The following is a 22,401-nucleotide window of genomic DNA, read 5'->3' as shown; positions in this document are numbered from 1 at the left end:
TTTTGTGTGCATCAAGTCTTTCATTAAGAAATTATGTTCGTTTTACACGTTGTCTGGGAGCTTTTAACAGTTACTAATAAGGATGTTATACACTATCATTCTGAACTTTTAGTCAATATAACACTGGCAAATGCTGGCCGGAAGGGCAGTAAGCCATGCTTGAGCAATAAGTGGAAGTGCAACAAGAAAAGTGGTGCAACAGTTGTACATGGCAGTGTTGCCACATCCCCTTTTGACTCTTGACTCTAACTTGCTGAGGGTCAAAGTGATTACTGTGTTTGAGGTTCAAAACTGTTTTTTCCTCAGATCAGAAAGCAAGGACCTGGATTCTTTTTGCCTTCCTCTACAGTAGTGAGTTGCTGGTTGCCTGCTGGTATCACGGAGGCACAGCTCACCTAAGCCCTTCTCTACCATTGACGAGGCATCAGACAATAGGAGAATCAGTCTATCTCATTCCCAGACTTTTGACCAAGACCCTGTAGTCTTGAGAGGACCAAGATATTTTGCCTAATCAAGTCACCGGACCCAGTACTCGGGTGAAATCTGATGGTCTGTGATTGCCGAGCCAGGTAAGACAAACTAACGGCCCCTCCTGACTTACAGCTGCATCATGTGTTGGGTCCGTTTTGCTGTGTGTGCACAGTGCCCCATGGGGCCTGGAGCATGGTCACTTTTGGGGTGTATGGAGGGGCACCCAGCACTGGGACACTCGGAGGTGGCACAGCCAAGGGGACATGTCTCTGCTGGGGAGGCTGTGGGAAGGCTTGTCACAAGGGGAAGGTGCTGGGCGCAGCTGGAGCGAGTGCCCCGATGCACCTCCAGGAGGGATCCCAAGAGCCTGAGGATGCTGTGCTTTGAAATCTCACCTGAGGTTTCCCCTGGGTGAGCATGACTGGGTTGCAGAGCTGTTCTCAAACTGCTCAAGCGCTCATGTATCTGCAAGGTATGTGATGTACTCTCTCCATGTCTAACTCCTACCAACACCTTTGGTGTTTTTTTATGCAGTTCCTTTTTCCAATGCTGCCTCTCCCTTCTGCCTCCTCTCCCCCACTGCAGCCATGGACCCGGCCCCACCACCCAGCTCCTGCAACGGGCTCCAGCTGAGCTGGTATGGAAGGGGAAGCAGCCCCCCAGGGGCAGCTCTGGGTGTTAGGTAGCGCCCTCCTCAGACATTAGCATGACTGCTGATGTGTATTGCTCGCAGAGCACCACTCACAAGGGAAACTTCTCACGTGTTCTCTTTGGCTCCTCTTTATTCCCAGTCACAGCAATTACCCAGCTGCTTTTGGCCTTCATTTGTCCTAAGCTGTTGTGCCTCAAGTGAGCTCTTATTAGCACTTCCTTCTCTGTAAAGGAGTGACTGCAAAATAAGCCAAGGGTCATTTCCCTTCCCTTGAGACCAGGAGACGTCCTGGCTTTTAAATCAGGCTCCATAAATTTTAAGCCTTAGCATCTCATGCGTTTTGCCTAGAGAGGGGTGGAGGTTCCCCCAGAGAGAGTGAGGAAAAGAAACTCCTTCTGATATGACAGTGCATTGCTTGGGCAAGTGTTTTTAAGACATTTGAGAAAAATGACAGCACAGACCAGTGAAAAAAGCAATCATTAATATATACTAACTGTGTGAAATCAGTCAGAAGAAGAAGTGGAAGAAGAAAGTGACCATTTTCTATTTCTTGCACCATCTTTACTTGCATATCATCCTGCAGGGTTGGGCATCAACAGGTGGAGTTGCTAAACATCAGCCAGCAAAAAAAAACACTGCCGGTAAATAACACGCTGTCATTGAAAATGAACAAGAATAGACCATGCTATGTGTCATGAATATAAATTTTTAAACTGCAATACTCCTGATATCTGCAATGCTCACTATATGCTTGGAAACAAGGATTTGGTCTCACATTAGAAGCTTGAAACTTCTACAGGTCCATAGAAATCTGAAATTTCCCAGCACATAAACGGCCTTCTCAACACTACTCATGGGTTTCTCTAACCCATGCTGATTCTCTCTGCAAGGGATTCCAGCGGGAAAAGCCATCGAGGACAAGGTGGCCCCTAACAAGTGATATCAGGAGTATGTGTTAGTGCAGAAATGCGACAGGGAGGTCAAGAGCTGCAATGGCTGGCTGCTTTCAGTGGTAAGCATATTTGTACCTCAACGTGTTTTGGTCCTTTGCAGGAGTATTCCTCTAATGCCTGTGTTTATATCCTGAGAGCAGAAACAAGGCTGCATCAAGGAGTTCCTCTCTGCCCCTTCCCTTTTAGGATGAGGGTCAGTACTGGTAGCTGGCGGTATTCACCCCCAGGGTGAACACCCTTAACAAGGCAGCACACTGGGCCCAGAAACAACCAGAGGTTGAGTCCCAGGCTCAGCACTGTTTCTTGGTTAAAATCAATAGGTTCCCCATGTCCCCTCACTAACAAGTCCCATGGATGCTAGTACTCACTTTGCTTTTCCCCATGAAGCCAGTACCTTCTCTTGGGCCTCAGTTTTAATTTCTTTTCTACATACACAAAGGTGATATTGTTATAAGTTGCATATTCAGGAGGACTCATGGCCCAAAGAAGTCCAACTTTTCTAAACCCACAAGCTGTTTAGTGCAATTTTCACACAGCCCAGAGCTGCAATACAACCCACCTCCCCCAGAGAAGCAGCTCATGGGTAGGATACAAGTGCGTGTCAAGGGCTCTTTCACTCCATCCCAGGAATGGATGTCCTGCATGACCATGGCAGGACAGTAGCCTGATGGTTTCATCCTCAGGTAGGGATTAGACCACTAACACCCCATCCACCAGTGCAACCCACAAGGTGTGTATGTGGGACGGTCCTAGCATAGGAGCCACACCTGAACACAAGCTGTGTGTGGCATACAAGCCCACTTCTGCCTGAAAATCTAAGCATTGCTCAGGGTATGGAGCAACCTACATATGAAGGAAACCTGTTGTCATCTTCTCTGGCAACTGACAGGGCTATGGGTGAGGGTGCACCAGAGAGAGGGAGAAGGCAGGGAATCAGAAGAATATTATTTCTTGATTTCTATGCTGCAATTAAGAAAGGGTTGTGTTTTTTATTTTCACGTGCCTCAACTCCCACCAGCTGCAGGCACCCACCCACAGCATGTGTGCTGTGTTTTTATTACGGCTGTAGCCTCAGGTAGCATGGAATCGGGGCCAAGCATACATTAGTAAAATTAGAAGAAATATCATCTGACAGGTCTGGACGGTGCTGTGGGCAGAGCATATTTGGCAAGACTCTGCTTCCTTCGCAATCCAGCCCAGAGACATTCCCTGATCGTATCTGAACAGGGACTGAACTTGTAAAACGAGTTGCAGCTTGTGAGCTGTGAGTCAGGGATGTCTTAAACACTGCCTCAGCATCCAACACCAACAAGCTCTTTTTATCTTGTTCATCCTGCTTAAATAAATGCAGCAAGTCCTCATGTTAATAGAGCAACCTTGAGGGCTGCAAGGCATGGGTCTGTTTTTTTCACACCCTCCAGCATTTTTCCCTTTGTATTTGGCCATTTTTGACCCATTATTCTCCTCTTCTCTAGCTCAGCTAACGGGACTCTCAACTGCACTGCTCACAGAGTGGTTTGAAGCTTGCATCTGCTCCATATGGCCATGTTCATGTTCCTCACTGGTGAGCCATGAGGATATTCTCAGTTCAATGGGTTTCTCTATGTAGCAGCCCTTGAAGGATGTGTGTCTGTGCTTAAAATCAAGTATATTTTCTAAATTCCTTCGAGTACCATCCTATAAAAGAAAGCCTCCTTCACAACTCAAGAGATTTCATAAATTGTCTGTCAAGACAGGCAGGAGTCTGTGGAATACCCTTGTGGCATCCCTCCATGATATCTGAGAAAGACTAATTAGAAATGTTGCATTTGGGAATCATTTGCCAAAAAATGGTGATGAAAAACATCAGATCAGAGGAAGACAGGACTTATACCAGTCTCTTCCAGAAAATCCCACCTGGCAATGCTATTGCAATGGCTTGAGCTACCCTTGCCCAAGCTTCTGGAGCTCAGTGAGAAATGCACTAAGGAATAATGACTGCAAAGCTGCATTTGCCTTATTACTAGAAGATGAAAAAAGAAAACATTCACTTGTGAAGCAAAGGAATTTAAGGCAGAAATTTGTAGTGACAGAGAGTAGAAAGCATAGTGTTTTGTTCAAATACAGAGCAATAGACACAAAAGGCTGATATGAAGGGACTACATGAGTTGTGTCTGATGTTTTCATAGTCTTGATTTATCTTACTTCAAAAATGGGCAAAAGTCAGAGAGAATAAATGAGTCCTGGATGATAATAAACAAATTGCAGTACTATATGAAAGAGAGAGGGTCGTGCTCCTGTGTACCACAGATATACCAAGATATACCCACTCTCATGTACCAAGAAAGACGTATTCAAATCTAAATTTCTAAGAAGGGAAGAGAAGGATCAGAGCAGAAGAGAAAATAAAGGCAGCTTGAAACTGGCTTTTATCTTAAATATATGTTGCTCTTCTTCCACATACAGTGCAATGCAGTCTTCATGCCCCTTTTCTCATCTTCCTTTTGTTTTGCAGTATCGTTCATTGCTCTTTAAATGTCAGTACTTCCCACTATCAGCACAACACACATTCCTTCAACAAATAACACCGTTCCCCTCTCGTGGGCTTAGGATGAATTATTTCAGAGATATCATTCAAGGGCCTTAAATATATGGGCTTTAGAGCTATTTTTACTTGCAAGTGCTCGAGCCAGACCTTTGATGTTTCATTTGGGTTCAGGGGAAAGTAGAGAACACATTAAAATAAGCAAGAGCTGGTGGTTTTGTACTAAGAGTTACCAGAAGACAGGGTGAGACCCAGAAGAGGAAGGGAAGGGGATTGCCAAAGATTTCAGTTGGATACTTATTCTCTCCAGGGTTTGTAAATCTGTCCTGTAACACTCTTAATCCCTCCTCCTGCAGGGGAGTACGATATCGCTGAAATCTTCACAATCATCTCCTGCAAACTGAGGTTTTAATGCAGCTCTTTGTTTATTGTCTCTGCAATTCTTTCATTTTTCAGGAGAAAAAAGGGGTCAGTTCTTCTCTGGAGCCTGAAGGCTCAGGGAAGTTGTCCAGCATCCTCTTGTGCTCTGCCTCCCATCCAGCATTTTGACAAGCATGGACTAGTCCATATCCAGACACTGCCTTGCTGGATGTGCCAAGGGAATGGAGTGCTGGAGACCATGGCATAACAATTTTCCAAAGTCAGGGTGAAGGGAAGGCAACCACAACTACTGGGCTTGAAGTTGATGTCCGTATGGCACTGAAAGAAGCCTCTGGAGAGGTCTGAAGGCCATCCAAGCTGTCCGCTGCCCAAGGGTCCCCTCACTAATGTTGTGTACAGGGCCTGGGGGCTCCACGCATCTTTGCCAGGACCCTAAATGTTGGGGCTGAAGAGGTATGCAGGGCTAGTGTGTCCCTCCATGGCACTTCATGGCTATGCTCAGGGTGTGTGCCATGCAGATGGGAGGCAAGCCTGATGCTGACAGCAGCCTTGGGAATATCCTTAGCCAACAGTACCGATGTCGTCAAAGGTGGCAGGGTTCAGGAGGCTGAACTGATCTGCTCCTGCCTCCCCACCCATGCAGGAGCTGAGGAAAGTCAGAAGTGCAGAGCAGGTCCAGCATAGTCCTTTTGGCGAGTCTGACCTGAGACAAGATAGGAGCTTTCTAATCTAGTGCCACCTAAAAGCAAGAAGTAAGGAAACTGTCTCCCTCCTTCCTCAGGGGATTGTACAGGGAATGATTCACATCCAAACTGAAACCATCCTGGGAGCATGCCCTGGTAGATGTGCTGCCTACTTACTGTTTCATCTAGTGAATTTTACTTACCTTTTACTACATCTTTCAGCATGTGGGTAGACCCATCATTGTCTGTAGCTATTTCAAGGAGACCACGTATTAGAGGTAGCCCAGTATAAACCTGTTATGTCTGACATGCATATGTAGAAAGGAGAAATTTTTTGTTTTTTTAAGGAAAGGGAAACCCTACAGAAGTCATTTTAAAGGAAAAATATTCTGGGAAGAATATAGGAGAACAGGAAGTAAAGGTTGGAGAAAAATGAAAGCAAGTCACATATAAGTAAGCAGGGGAAATGCACAGTACAGCAAGATGGTGTTGCTGCTAAAATGGGAGGAGTTTTGAATGTTATTGAACAGAGACATTACCCTGTGGCACCTACAGAGATTAGCAATGTGGCCAGGAAATAACGTAATGAAACTGCAATAATGTAAGCTACAAGCACTCAGGAAAAAATACCCGCAAAGGACACTCAGAAGCAGCCATGTAAGGAAAGTCTGGGAGGTGATATAGGAGGGCAAGCTACATGTCACTTTTGGCAGCCAGCTTGCATTGCAGAAGACCCATGCCATTCTCAGTGGGGATCACACTAACCGGCCTGGCCCAGATACAGCTGGAAGGTTGCTGTTAATTTCTTGGCATCCCAATACCAAACACTGTAAAATCAGAGGCCTCAAAGAAGAGTAGAGACATGATCAGATCATTTGGTGTGGGTTTGATTTATGAAGATTTAGTAATGCTTAGATATAAGTTGGTGAAGAGATAAGAAAATAGCAGACATGAGTCTACAAGTATCTGAAGGATGTAGGCAGGGTCACATAAATGTGCACATAAATGTGAGAGAGAAAATAGGACATGATAGGAAGAAGGGAAAATTACCCACCAGTATTGAGGAGACAAGACTTGGATATAGGGTCTTAGACTAAGAGAAAATTCTCTTGCATGGGATCTTCCAAATAGCAGAAAATGTTCTGTAGATGCAGCCTTGCTTGGATAGGGTAAAAGATAATAGTTGCAGCTCAGACTTTTAAGAGTCGATGCTTCTTGATGAAAGGTGAATTTTAAAAGTGAGTTCATTTCTGCCATGGATACAATGGGCTGAAAAAATCATCATCTATTTCAGTTTTCTAAATTTCCTTTAAAAACATTATGTGCAATGAGCAATCAAAGGAAAGCCAAGAAGCTGAGAGCTAAAAGTTAGCAAAATCATTAAAGAAACAGCAAAGAAATATTAAGAGCATAATGCATTCACATCGGCACAGAGGGCCAGATGGTACATACCCAAGGGTATTAAAGGAATTAGTTGAAAAACTCTTAGGCCCATTATCCATTACATTCAAGTGCTCCTGAAGAACTGAGGAAGCCCTGATGACTGGCAGAGGGAAAACATCACACTTCTTTTCCAAAATGGGAATTACAGATCAATTAACTTAACATCCTTTGCAGGTGAAATTTGGTCTCTAATAATCAGAAACTATTAGTACATGTTCTGCAGGAAGAACAAAACAGAAATGTGTTACACACAAAGACAGGTCACACTGAGAAAAGCAGTTACATTCAAGTGACAGACTCTACAGCCAGATTATACTCACAGCGTTGATGGGAGGAGGGAACCACAGGGTGTGTGTGTGTTGGGTGGGGAGAGTGAAGAATAAGCAGTTGCTTATCCATCATGTGGGATGGAGTATACACCATAGTGGGCCATGATGGTGGGAGGGGAAGGGGGATACAGTCCCTTGAGTTGCTCAGTAAATTTGCCCTTAAGGGTTTCACTCATTGACAAGACAACTGGTTGTACAGAGAGCTCTCCTGCAGCGAGCCCCTCGATTTCAGTAAGTTATTTTATTCAGTTTCTTCAGATACAATATTCCTGTAGATCCTGATCCATCCCTAAAGGATTCCATGCAGACACAGTTGACGTTAACAGTGGTTGGACTGGGCCCAAAGCAGAACAAGAAAGATGTAGGGTGGTTATGGAGAATAACAATGAAAGAGATTAAAATCTGCCCCTACAATAGAAAGTGGAGTATGCTTGTAAATATTGCCATGTTCAGTTGGGCTCCTCAGGGACTCTTGCTGTGTTGGACATTATATTCATCTGCAGTAGCATCGAGGCAGGAGAAGAAAAATACATCAATCAAATTCAAAGATAACACCCAGCTGGAGTGTGAATTGCAAATCATTTATCAGAAGCACCATCCTAAAGGGATTTCAATAAATGAAGAGTGGGACGTAATGGGAATAGCAAGAAATTGAACAAACCTAAGTGCAGAAACATCGACAGGGTAACAATGCTCACTGAAGAGAGGTCAAAACAGTAAGCCAGAGGCTGTGGAGAGCAGTAATCCAGAAAAGACTCTTGGATGCAGATGTTGATAGAAAACTACCACTGATAATTCATTATAAAACCCCAGATCAATCCACTTTTGAAGTGCTAACAGGAATACCACTTGGGGCAGGGCCTACTGAAAAGAGTGTGGGCAAACAGGTAATGTTATAGATTAGCTGGTATAGATAAGAGGGTGGAAGGAATGACCTATTTACTAGGAACATCAAAGGAAATAAACATATACATAGCCTGAAAAAAAAGGGAGGCAGCAAGGTATAGTCTGATATAGAGACAAACCTTACCATGAAAGAATGCTGCTGAGCGGGAGGGAGAACCGGGGCTCATCAGCAGGATTGGCTTGGAAAGGTCTCCATTGTCCAGAAGAACAGGGTTTAAAACCGCCACACACACTGGTCCTGTGTTTGGTTCTCCACCTACATGGAGTCACCAGTTGGCTGCCTCAGAGTTCATAGCATGTTTACAGACAAATTTTCAGCAATGTTCCTTGGACCAGTACCTGTGAAAATGGAAGAAAAATCAACAGAGCGTGAATACTGCGGGAAAAGTGTTATGGCGAATGGAAGAAAAGTCGCTGCAGAAGTGGAAAATCCCAGCTGCATGGGGTTAGATCACTCCCGGTATGTACAGCCAGGAATCGGCAAGGCAAACGTATGGTAGGTAAAGGACAGGACATGAATTATCACATGGAGAAGCCCTGTCCCAGCACGAGGATTGCAGATGTCCTTTGCAGTGGTGCTATTTATTCCCCTTTCTTGGAGACTAATCAACATGGGCCAGAGGAGAGATAAATCTCACCTCCTTCTTGATATCCCTGTGGTAGTACCATGGCTCTCCAATGTGGGAACTAGGAGAAAGCTACGCTACACTACCATACGTCAAGGACTTGACTTAACTCCTGTTAGCTCACAACCTCAACCAGACTTTCACCACAGACAGGAGATTAATGCTACACTTGAATCCTAGTTTTGTCCATCATCTCTCAGTGTCTCTGCTTCCTCTGTGGACAACACCACTCAATATGGGAGAAGATGAGAGGACCTATTAGGAATTTCAGTGGTTACCTTACAAAGCTGCTCAATCACTCATTCCACCAGTGCCCCCATTTCTCTGTGTTGGCTGCCCACCGGCTTCTGGCTGGGATTCACAGTGCCAGTTATGATCCAGAAACTTCAAAACGTGCATGGTCAGCTAGCCGATTCTTCTTCGTTTTCACACATGTCATCTCTGAGCCTTTATTAACATGGGGCTTTCAGGAGCCTACGGCAGGAGGTTTCTGCAGCAGGCCCTCTGCTCTTGAATTTTCACCCAGTAGACACTCCTCATATACTTATCTGATCTTCACCAGAAGTGGCAGCTCTTCACCCCTCTGCTCAGGCAGTGTTGCTCACAGTAGGCTAAGGAATTCCTGGCAATTCTTCTCGGTGGAAAGGCTTTCGCTATACGTAAGCGATATGAAATCCGCCTACATGTTTGGGAGGGTGACAGCATGTTATAATCATACAGCATCACTCGAGTGCCCATAACAGTGACTGTAGCAACACTAACGGAAGCTCTGAAGGAAGGGAATGAGAAATTCACTCCCACCACTTGACTCATGTGGGCTGCTGCTTAGATACAGGTTGAAGCAGCCACTGAAGTCATGGGTGTCTGTGGGCTGCTGAGTTTCTAACTTGATGTTTTATGGGGCTCTGCCTATCAAAATATTTGGGATCTGCTCATCTCTGGTTACCGTGCCGGTTTCAGAAGCATGTTTTGGCTGCACAGAAGCCATAGTAAGGTACCACCTTGCTCAAATGCTGGCTGAGTTAGCTGCATTTTGAGCATGGTTGTCAGTGAAAGGCCATGCGTGTACAGTAACTATGAGCTGTTGAAAATAGTTTTTAAGGGGCTCTAGGCTGCTATTCTGACTGGACAATGTGGTGCTTACATAAGTATTGTTTCAGAGAAACAATCACAAAGGGAATATGCAGATATGTGAACAATTGTTGGATTTGGGACTAGTAATCAAGGACTCAAAATTAATATTATATTTTCAAAGGAAATGTTACATTGTCTAATCTTCAAATAGCACACCACTTTGGTGTTACTAAATGAGAGGAAGTGCAGGCTCGTGGTTGAGACAGTGGGACGAGCGGTCCAGGGTCAGTTCCTAGTTCTAACCCAGACTTCCTGAACCCTAGTTATTTAATCCTCCTACTCTTATGTCCAGCAGTTCCCTAGCAGGAGATAAGGATAATACTACTTTTCTCCATGCTTTTTCTATTTTATCTATTAAAAAATGGGGGGAGATGGAGAGAAGATTTAATATAAAGATTCACAACCCCCCTGCACAGTGGAACACCTCATCTTGATTGAGGACATAGACATTATTGTTATTTATATTAATTTCAGCCGTCCCACCATATTCCCTTATATAAAGGAAGACTATTACAGAAAACAACTGTTATAGAGCATGGCTAACTAGATATTACATGGGTCTGTCTCTCTGGTTTAAGGAGGCATATATACCTGTCTAGGTGTGGGCAATGTGTTAGAGGCTGAGTGGTTGGCAAAAGGGCCAAGTCTTGTGATGGAGAGTTTATTGTGACTAAAAGGCTGAAGACTAACTCTTTATTTGCATGGAATGGCTCCCAAAACTAGCTATTACTCACGATATGTCTATGCCGTGAAAGGGTAACATGTATAATTAAAACTAATATAAGTATTTGATCAGTTTGGGTACAAATTAGGATGCAAGTCTATTTTAATTCATAGTATAATATCTATTCTATGTTTTTCAAGCAAGAGTAAAAGTGTAAGGTATACTGTTTTCCAAATCATGGCAAGTCAATGATAGACTATTTAAAACTTCCTATTCAGGTGAGCGGTTATCCCCTTGTCTTCTTTCAAATTTATGATCTTCCTTCCTGCCTTTAATTGTCCTAGTTTTCCTGAGGAAATCAAAACATAATGGTATAAACCAGTCATTTCTACATAATGCATATGATTTGGCTTTTAGCTTTAATGTTTTTTACCCGTCTAAGGCTAAGAGCGCAGCATTTGTATGCTGTGAGCCTGAGTCAGTGCTGTGATGGTGGTGAGCACGTTCTGCTGCCTGCTTGGGTTTGTTTGGCTTGTTCTCCAAAGTGTCTGAGGACACTCAGGGCCACATCTAGGCCTGAAATCATCTCATACAATCTCAGATGCTTGAAAGTCAGGAGCTTAATCTATGTTAGGCACCATAGTCATTGGACAGAAAATTCTGCAGAGCAGTTCTTCATATGGCTCTTCTATGGTCATTATAAGAGCACAAAGAATCACAGGTGTTGCCAACCAGGCAGGGTAATTAACCCTTCTTGCTGGAGAACTTATCACAACGTGACAATCTGGTAAGAAAAAAAGCTCTGCCAGGGTGCAAAAGGGTTCACACATAACTGCCTCTGCAGCCATCGGGTTCAGGGTGATCAACTGCCCTGGAATTTATACAGTTACAAGGAAACAGCCTGATAGTGATCTAGGTCCTTCCACCCAAACCATCCTCACAAAATCATATACTGCTTCAAGTCCGTAAACAGAAGCCTAAAGTACCTGCTTTGGTATCTGCTGTATTCAGCCTTCTGCAGGGACTGAGTTGTAGACATCTCTCAGATTAATTCTCCTCCATCCCCTCTTGCCAGCTAATAGGGAAGGAAAGTTTAAAATTTCAGTTTCAATGTTTCTTACCCATGCTTGCATGAATTTATTTTAATAAATGGTATGGAAGGGGAGGTGTCAGTGTTTGCAAATCAGGAGTTCTTGGCAGTATTGATGTGCCACTTCCGATTTACATTCAATACATTTCACTTTCTGCTTCTGTTCTTAACAGTTGTAAGTGACTGACACAGAGCACACTGAAATCTGTGGGCTTCAGAGCAGGTCTGTGATGGGCTCAATGTGTAGAAATGCTGAGTATATGGATAAAGCATGAGATTTTCAGTCAAGCTGGGGAAGCTGTGCCAACCTTTGAACTGCCTCAACATTACTTCCATTGATGAAATACCTTTTAACACTATTCCCCATCTGAATTTTTCACCGGGACTAACTTAATCTTCCTTCATAAACCCTGTAGCAATAGCAGGCTCATATTTTATAACAAAAAAACACAGTTTTACTTTGCATTTATAGATGAGACCAAATCTTTACTATAAGGCTTTCATCTCTGCAGCTGCTTTAAAGAAGTAAAAGGACATAAGGGAAACCGAGTTGGAAATATTGATTTATTTTTTTTAGGTAGTCAAATGCTGAATCACTACAAAATATGCACTGTGCTCTTAAACCTGCTGCCAAGGAAGAGTGAGAAAACAGATGCTTTTCCCATGTTTGTCTGTGTCATCCTCTCATAGTGTCTGTTCTACAAACAGCACCGTTTGTGCATTTGAGCATTGACAAGCTTGCAGATTGAACTCTTATGTAAACCAAAGGTGAGACAGACCAGGTTATATTGATGTTCTCTTGAGGTTACTTTGCTGAATATGGGTGTGCTGAACACATTCATAACTTCACTCCCACAGGTAGATGGGACAATTCACAGTGACCAGTCTATTTGCCAAGCATAACCTCCATGGCCATTGAATACTAGTTTCTTCAAATTTGGTAGCTATCTGAATCTCTACATTTTGTACATATTCTTTATGAGCAGTAGCATTTGAGTTGCAAAAGCAAGTCCTGCCAGGGCAAGCATTTCTGTTGGCTCATTTAAAATTTGTTTTCCCTCAACACACATGTGGCAATGCAACATTCACTTTCCACTCATTTGCCCCAAAAGGCCACGACAATGAGAGTTAAGTGAGATGTGAAGTGATATTAATAAGATTTAAATTATAATTACTGTCCATAGGACACAGATAGAAGTTAATACACCTTCTTCCACATTACAGTAGGATATATTTTGTTTTCAAAATATCCTAAATGGAGTGTCTTCCTAGAGTCTCTGCTGCTCCCGTATGTTGCTTTTAAATATCAGATGAGTTTTTCCAATTGGTTTCAACATCTTATGCTGTGGCCAGCTGATGTAAATTGGCATAGGTCCATTATAGCATTGGAAATATGTCAGTCTATACCAGTTGAGATTACAGCACAGTTCTAGATTAAAATATACTTAACATCTTTTTAATGCTTTCTTGAGCAATGCTAGTAAAGTCACCTGTTTTATCTCAGTTTCTGTCCTCAGTAAAGCCTATGGGTAAAAGTTAACATCTTGGGGAAGATGAAAGAGAACAGGACCTGTCCCCACTCAGTCTTTAAGGCAAATATCCTTTACAAAGTCATGATGGGAGGGACTGAGTTTCTGTAAGACCAGTGGGATAGAACATAATTTACCATTTTAAGTGGTTCTGAAAACAGTGCTAAATTCAAAGCACTGAAACAAATCTTTTTGGCTTCAACTCTGGTGCTGCTTAAATTATTCACTGTAAACATATGACCATACTGATTTAACACTTTCACTGTTCTTTGTGATTTTGTTGAATGAGATGACCTTGATTTGCTGCCTGTTCAAAGCACAGTTTTGCCTAATAAATAACCTTCAAATGTCCACCTTGGGCTGCCTAAAGATATTACTGATACGTTCACATAATTCCTCCCCTTGAAGTGCCAGTCTCGTTATATCAAAAAGAAGTACACACACATTGATCTCATGCCCCCATATAAAGTACTGTTTCAGCAGAGCTTTGTACTTGCCTGGAGTCACCACATGCTGGTGGTCCCTTGTGTGGTCTCTCATCTCCGCACCCTGATGTTCCTCATGGGATGTGGCTGGGGGGCCTGTCAGGGTTTAATGATGTTTTGGGATGGAGTGGCTAACTCCTATGTGTTTTCCCCCACCCTGGGTTCATTTTGCCCAAGTGTCTTTGGAATGGATGCTGGTACCATGAGTGAAACCGAGCATCATGAGCAGGGCTCTCAATGGGGACTGCAAGCTGGCCTAAGCAGAGGCTGAAACAGAGCTTTCCTGAATGTGTGCCAGCTGCAGGAGTGGCATTCCAGTACAGCAAAAGCCACTTTCCCAACTGAGGTCACCCCAGCACTAGGCAGTGCAGTGTAAACCCACGGTGAGGTCTATCCTGACATGCCACCAAGCTTGGCACTGCAGAGATTTCCTGTTGCTTTGAAGGGAGAGCCCAGCTCAGCTGTATGGGAGCTGTTCTCATGTGCTGTGGGAGCCTACAGGTATCCATTGCTGCTCTTTGGCCATACAGCCAGCCACAGCCTATATTATAGGGAACATGCTCAGCTGAGTTGTTCCTTAATGTATTTATTGAGTTAACAGGAAACATGGATAGTAACTAGCTACCTCAATAAAACCAGAAGGACTGAACAAGAGCATAAAGCAAATGTGGGGTGATGAAGCTGAAGCATGGATAAAGATGGTGTTGTCAAAGTGGAAAGTGATTTACTTGACTAAATGTACCTCCTCCTGCAAGTTCAGTCATCGCAAGAAGACTGTCGTTTAGGTTGACTGTAATGGATGTCCCTGGGTGGTGTGGTCCCTGAGGTATAGAGCTTTAGCTGTGCAACAGAAGGGATTTATCACAGCTATTGTCCTCCCAGGGTCAACACTGGCTCCTTTCCTGAGGAAAAAGTGCCCCTTTTGGATGTTTTCAGAGAGCTTCAGGAAACTGTGTCTGTCATAGACCCCTCCTCGTGCACCCAGGCATCACCCCAACCTTTCTTGGAGCATCTTGCTTCTTCCTTCTCCCATCTGGAGAAGTGCCTGCCACTTTGGGGCTTTCCTTGCCTTCAGAAGGGAAAATCTGGATTTTTTTTTACGCATTTTTCTTAAGTCAGAAACCTTTAAATCTCTGCCCCATTCTTGATATCTTTAGAAGCCTGTTTTGGACCATTCAGCTCAAGTGTGGGGTTTGTGAGAGTTAACTGTACAACTGAAAGAGAGCTGATACACATTTCTGTCTCTATCTTTCTATACCCTCAGCTTGTCTGCCAGGCAGTGCACTTGCTGCTTTTCAGATTCTCTGGTGATATCTGAAATCCGCTGAAGTGTGAGTGGGAAAGCAAGAAGGATGCCATTTGAGAACTGGTGATTTCAACATGAGCATGTTACTGTGCTGCTTTTATGCAGCAACAAAATAAAGCTTAAAGGTCACCTCTGTGCATGCCATTTTCAGTATGTTGCGGAAAATATATTTTTACATATATAAAGCAAAGCAAGCTCTGGGAGGCTGCCAGCTCCCTCCAGATGATACAAAAAATGCTAGTACCTGGAAAGAATAAGTTAAAACCCCAGAGCTGTGTGAAATAGTAAAATGCAGGGCACGGACTTGAGTAGTAAAACTCTTCTCCAAAGAAGTTTGAGGATGCCTATGTGCAAGGTCATGCTGCTTTTAGCTGCCCCTCTTGTCAGAGTCTACAACATAAAAAAAGTTTTAGTAAGTTTGGGCTGATTGCCATGTCCAGAGGGCATTTAAATATCCCCCTTTTGACCTGAAGGAAGCATTGCTTGCCAAGGGAAGCTAAATGTCAATCCAAACTCAAATGTGAGTGGTAGCATTGGTATCCGTAACCCTGAACACCAATGAAACTTCCAGCACTCACTGCATAAAATGCTCCTCCTCAAGGTCCAAGTCGAGTCCATGAGATGTTTGAACTTGATCCTGTTCTGGTTTAAGACAGTTTGGTTGTGTTGCAGCCCTTGGCAATTCTGCCAGTCTACGCCAGCCGGACACATCTCCCTGGCCATCGGTCTTTGCAGTGTGTTGCACCCAGCAACTGGCAAATATTCAGTGGTTTTTCTGTTGCTTGTGTTTCTCCTAATGGAACTCCTAAGTAACCTAATTGGTAATTCACATTTTAATGAGCTCCTTATTATGGGGTTAATAACCTGCATTATTTTGTTTGGTTCTAACCATTAGCAGCTTGATGTTAAATGGGTTTAATTTGTTTTGATGCACATCTGTTGACTTAGCACCTCAAAAAGTAAATAGTTCAGTGCAGATTTGATCAGGAACGAATTTGGGATATGCCCTTGAGGTCCTAAATGCAAGCAGGAACCCTCCCACTATCTGCTCTCTTTCAATTCACCTTATTAAGACTTTCCCAAGACCCAGCAGGATGCTTTTTTCCAATATGATGCTCCACAAAGTTGTCCCGCCACTGCAGTAATTGGTGGCATGCTATCGTAACCCGATGGACTGTTTTCAAAGCATCTCCCTAGGTGTTCAGCTCAAGGAATGAATTGATACTGGCACCTTGGGAAAAAAAGGAGAGAAAGCTGAAAAGGGACCTGAATGGGTGGGGGAGGAGGAGGAGGACCAGTTCCCAGGGATTTCACACATAACTTCTGTTGCTATGGCAATTGCTCTGTCTGTCTGTACTTGCTCAGAGCAACAGCTTCATGCGGAGCCAGGCAGTCAGGCAATTTAGATAGTTGTCATTTGGGAGTGTGGGGGACAAGCAATGGGGACGTCTTCTCCAAAAAAAGTGGGGTGTGGGGCGGTGATATAGAGAGAAGAAGAGTTTGCAAATATGCATTAGCCTGATCCCTGCTCTCGCCAGAGTGTTATCTGGGGCATATTTGTGTATGGCACCCAGCACAACCACCACCTGAGTTTCAGCTGGAGCTTCTAGGCAGATCCACACTACAGGCAAGCAAAAAGGTTTGGGTCAGGGAAGTGAGAATTCAGCAATCACACCTTCCAGCATGTGGAGGAACTACTAAACGTGTCTTGTATCCAAACGTCTCTTTTACATGCTCTCAAACTAGCAGGATGGGAGAAAGTGTTGAATCACAGATATGGTCCTTGGTAAAACACCGTCTCACCCACAAATTGCTTATAACACTAATAGAAACATGGCACAGACAAGAATCTGTGGGAAGAGTGAATCACTGGAAATGACATATTTATATAGCACCTCTCAGCATCGTATTATGGCAACTCTACTTCCGTGGGATCTGATCCTAGAGGTCTTGCCCCGCTGCAGACCTTGAGGATGTACTCAGCCTTCAAGCTCTGCTTAATCATGGCCTTTCCAAATATAGGAGCCAGTCAAAATGTTCCCTCCAACAGGCTACCAGGTGGCTCACTTCCATTGACCTTGAGACAGGCCAAATTTTAGCTGTGCTTCATGATGCCACGTGCCCACAAGAGGGGTGCAGCATAAGTCTAACCTGCAAGCAAGTAATCTTGCTTCTGCAGAAGGTATGTTTACCAGGGTAGAACTGAAGAAAAACTCTGTACCTTCCCTCACCCTTTTCACCATGTGATTTCAGGAAACTCCTCCCTCGTGATGAAAAGTTCTTGCAATAATGCACCCTGAGGTGTTGGTTTTTAAGTTTTTCCAGCGAACAAGACATGTCCTGCTTAGCGAAGTGTACTCACCAGGGCGCAGCTTGCCAAGTGCTAGGATTCAGACTTAGAGGATTGATTTTTTTTTTTCCCCTACATTGAGCTGGATCAAGCCTGTAAGAAAAGAGTATCTTGGCACAGCCTGGATAGAAAACAGAGATAATGCCAGTTGCGTGTTAACTTTTCAACTGGCATGTATTTTGTTGTTTAGAGGTGGTATTAGTGTGATGTGATCTTCTCTCCGGTGCCAGAGAGGTTAATGTAACTGTCACTACAAGCATTTGAGTTAGGCAACGCATATCTCAGTTTAAATCATGCTTCACATGTGGACTTAGCGTCTTGAAAGCATTTAGGATTTCAATCCACACTTCCTCTTTCAAGTCAAGGCTTCTTTCAGTTTCTCCGAATACTTTTTAATGACTTTTTAAAGAAACTCAACTAAATTGACAGAGTGCTTGATAAAATTCCCAGCATATAGAGCAGTGCAAACTCTGTGCCACGAGCATCACACCCAGCAAGCCTTGCTCTGAGTGTGGACTGCATGGCAGCACCTGCTGTCCTTTCCTGAACCTTCATTGCCACCAGTGATGGTCCAGAGGAGCTTCTGCTCCATTTCCCTGCATCTTCTAGACATGATTCCTGGCCCCATGTGCCCTGGAGTCTACTTTCATCTGGAAAAAAATGTGAGGTGTCCTCTCGTGTTGTGGTTGCTGTTGTGTGTAGCACCACCAGGAAGGGAGCATCTGATCAGGGAAAAGCCCTATCAGAAAGCCTTGCTCAGAATAAACACCAGGCAATGCAGAGAAGGGTCTGTTTTGTTGGGCCACATGGCTCCCCTGGTTTCTGCTGGCTGGAGTCATGTGAATCTCCCACACTTCCAGCAGCAGGATGGGTTTTTTCCCAGCTGTTGAAGTATTCCACTTAAATAAATGGGCTCCTAAGGGGGTTGCCTCTCCACTACAAGAGTGAGAAGTAGTAGGGCCTATCTGAAGTGAACTGCCTGCAATCATGTTTCTCTTTGAGAAAAATCTCACTTTTTCCAGAGGGCTCCCCCAGCCTGGAAGCCTGGAGATAAGGAGGCAAAGATAAAGGCTGTGCTGTGGGGCTGTTTGCATTGGAAGAGACAATAAAGTTGATGATAGTAAATGCTGAGTGTATGAGACTGAACGGATGGATGGAAAATTACTGAGATATTATATGCTGTTTTATCTTGGGAACTCAGCAAGCAAATGTGATTTCTAGCCCAGCATGATATGATACTAGCTGAGCTGCATCCTAAGATACACAGGAGAACGGCTGGCCTCTCCCGCATGCCAGCCTCTGCTCTTCTCAAGGGTCTTTTCCGAGTGCTTCACACCATGGACAGAGGGTGGCATGGGGACCGGCACATCCACCAGGGACCACCAGGCTGTTGGGAGTCATGTCCTACCTGTGCCACCCCTGGGAAAGTCACACAGCCCTGTTCCTTACATCCTTTTGATTTTTATCTAAGTCCTTTTGGGGTTCGGAGCCTTAATCTGCCTGTCAGTCGCTCTACATTAATTTATTTTTTTAAGGGCTAACAGCACTTCCCTTCCCACATCCATGTTGTGTAGATAAATAGGAGGTGTCTGAGGGTGTACACTCCAAGCCTTTCTGACAGAGTAAACCTGAGGCCGGCACTGGGAGTTGGCTGCTGGGGCAGAAAACAAGAGACCGTACTGCTCTTAAAACAACATCCAAACCAACAAACAAATGAGACACTTCCTTACCATCTGAAGCCTTCCTAATCCTTACCCAGTGCTCACATCTGCCACAGAAAGTCTTCGTGGAGCGCTGAGCCAACTGAATGGAGGCACAAGGAGACTTTCTTTCCTCCAGACTGTGGATTGCTGTGTTGCACCAGAAACCTCCACGACAGTGGAAAGAACTCTTAAATTCAAGATCCATAAAAACAGAAGGCTGCTGACATAGCTGAAGTGGAAGTAGGCTCGAGCCCTCATCATTCCTTTATATTTTTCCCTTCCTCCTCCTCTTCCACCCCCACCCCATTTCAGCAAGTCAAAGCAAGGCTGGAGGGCAGGAGTGGGACCAGGCTGCATGTGAGGAAGCATGTGCAAAGTCCAAAGGATGCGCCTGGGACCTTCCCAGAGAACTGACTGCAGCCTGTGGGTCATCTGTACCCAACAACCCAGTTAGCCCCCACGCGAGATCCAGCCTCGTGTATCCAGATCCGAAATGGAGGAATGGTCTGTGACCAGCTCAACAGCAACCTGCACCCTTCTCCTTTCCCAATTTCCTGCAGAAACACACTGGGCACTGCAGGAACTACAGCTTTGTTTTGCTTTACACATTGTGTTTCTAAAGTAAAGATATTAGCCCTTGAAGCACGTAGAGAATGGGAAGGGTGGAAATAAATGCATGGGCTACATTCCTCTTAGATATAAAGCAACTGGGGCCACCAGGAATTAACTTGTCCCATTGCCTTCTAATTTGAATCGCAATCCTTTTTTTTTTTTTTTCTTCACAGAAAGGCACATCCTTTCCAGAGGTAGGTGCAGAGGTTTTCAGATGTGAGCTTCAGAGTTTCAGGTAGGGTTCCCAGTTTAACCTCTGGGGTCTGAGAAGAGAGGCCCTGTTTCCAGGCTGCACTGAGAAATGGAGACAATTTAGCATCTCCCAGCAGCATGCTGGTCCTCTCTTTGCTTTGGTCTATGGTGCAGAGCTTTCCTGCCCAACATGCTGTTTCTTCACAAGCCTGGGATCTGACAGTGCTTTAAAAAGGACAAAAATGATACAGATGTGCATTCCAGGCACCATTCCCACATGAACTGATGAGGCCCAAATTAGCCTGGATTTACACCAGTGCAGTAGGTCAGCCCAAATGTGAGAACTGAGCTCAGTGTACACCCAGGACGCCGGCCCCACTGCGCCAATGTCTCTGCATCTCTTGGGCCAACTCAGTATGAAAGGGATAGGAAAGGGTCCTGGGCAGACCCCGTTGCCATGGTCTTCTCTGCAGCAGCTGCTGCCTCAGTTTCCCCATTCCCAGGGTGGTTTGGAAGGAGGCATTGGCAAAGGTTGGTTAGTCCTGTGATATCTCCATGGGGAGGAGGTTATCCTGTATTTCCACATTTGACAGGTAACTGGAAGGCTGGGAGAGGGTTCCAAAGCCTCAGCTAGTATCCAAGGGGCAGCAGTTGTACTCTAACGTCTCACACCACCATTTCATGACCTACGTGAGGGTGCTTCTCATTATGGGCTGTCCTGCCCTGCAAACTAGAAATCTTCCTAGTAACTTTGTGATTGATATTCATGTACATATATATATATATCTCTTACAGAGATTAGTGACCAGAACCTTAGCTGGCATACATATGTGCAGGTCCAATAGGACCAGCTGGTGTATGCCAGAAAATATGGCTCTGTGTGACTGAGTCTGAAAAATCTGACTGGGAAGGAATTGTCTGTGACATTTTGTCACATGTCACATTGTTAGTAAAGCGGAGCAAATAATTCAAAGTCATCCAGTCAATGAATGCATCCACATTGTTCCTCACAAAGTCAATGTGGGACCGATGCGCCCTCTCCTCCTGAGCCCTAAATCTGTGCCGGGACAAGGGCTAGCCATGCACGATTTCCTCTTCCCTCTCCCCAGTTCACCGGGGGGAAGGACCCCCTCCATGAACCCGGAGAGGAGACAAGCTCTGCCTTGGAGTTCACATCCCTCCTAGTCTGGGCATGGCCAAATTATCCAGGAGCAATGTCCAGCACTCACCGATTAATTTCCCATGACTCACGATATAATAATTCCTGTTGTAATTCGTGGTATGACTCCTAGCGTTGTGCTTCTAGGATCACCATCTGAAATTTGAGGAGAACTGTGAGAGCTTGATTGGATGTGCGGATTACAGGGCATCTCCCAGGGATCTCATGGCCCGAGCGTAGAAAACACACGGTTCTCAGCTACAAATGTTTCCAGCCCAGCAGTGCGGTGGATTTCCTGTTTGCAGAGATCCCAGATGTTTTCTTTAAAATTCACTCCAGCCCAAATGTTCACACTGGTGAACTTGTTCGCTGGACTGTTTCCAGAAAATGAATGCAAAAATGGGGCTGGAATGCCGGGAGGGCACGACATGCGATGGTTTATTAGTTCGCCATGGGTGAACCAAATGCACACAGACACTGTCTGGGATCTGACCAGCCATGATTGGAAAACTCGTAGCAATCAAGTAATGGAGATGGTAGAGGAAATCCTGTCATTCTTTGTTTTAGTCTTACTGATGTCACTTTTATGTCCCTTTTATCCCTTGTCTCATCCAAGGCTTCCAGAGGGAAAGTTGTGACTGACAGTTTTGGTCAGACAACCAGACATGACGTGCAAGAGGTCAATTCATTCTCTGTTTGTCAGAGAGGAAGAGATTTATTTGCTGTAGGTACATCCGGCTTTGACTTCTTTGCGATGCTTTTTTGTTTATGCAAACCAGTCGGCTGGGGGCATGGAGGTCAAGATCTACATCCCAAGTAGGAAATCAGTGCTCAGAAATAGCAGCCCTGGGAGTTCACGAGATGAAGGTCCTTCCAGGCTCCCTCTCAAATGTGCCCTGTGGACGGGAAAACAAAAGCCCTGTATTTCTACAGGAGGGCATATTTAGGGCTTTAAATTGCAAAGCCAAGCTTTATCACAATGTAACCAGATTATTTCAGGGCAGATACACAGAGGAGGTAATCGGGAGCTATTAGCTACCCACATTTTTCAAGTGGAAATTCCAAGTGCTTTAGAACATGTTGTGTTTTGGTAAATTTTGCCATACCAGCCCCTCTTGCAAAAACATTTGGGGATCAAGACGACGAGTCCCTCTTTGCTATTTAAACACAGAATAAAGGTTAGATTTGTGCCCAAAAGAACACAGACTC

The 22,401-nt window shown here is 44.5% G+C and overlaps 1 protein-coding gene across 1 annotated transcript in view; it reads left to right on the top strand.

The window, feature by feature from the left end:
- Positions 1-314: 314 nt before the first annotated feature.
- Positions 315-22,401, top strand: part of GPR132 (G protein-coupled receptor 132) — an 88,204-nt gene continuing 66,117 nt past the window's right edge. The window contains exon 1 of the mRNA XM_087747019.1: positions 315-569. The gene's annotated coding sequence lies outside the window, so the exon portion shown is untranslated. The remainder of the gene's footprint in view (positions 570-22,401) is intronic.

The sequence above is a fragment of the Nipponia nippon genome, unplaced genomic scaffold (assembly GCF_047370975.1).
Source record: "Nipponia nippon isolate SJK-2023a ecotype South Korea unplaced genomic scaffold, ASM4737097v1 scaffold_11, whole genome shotgun sequence".
NCBI lineage: Eukaryota > Metazoa > Chordata > Aves > Pelecaniformes > Threskiornithidae > Nipponia > Nipponia nippon.
This window is presented reverse-complemented; position numbering and strand designations above follow the sequence as displayed.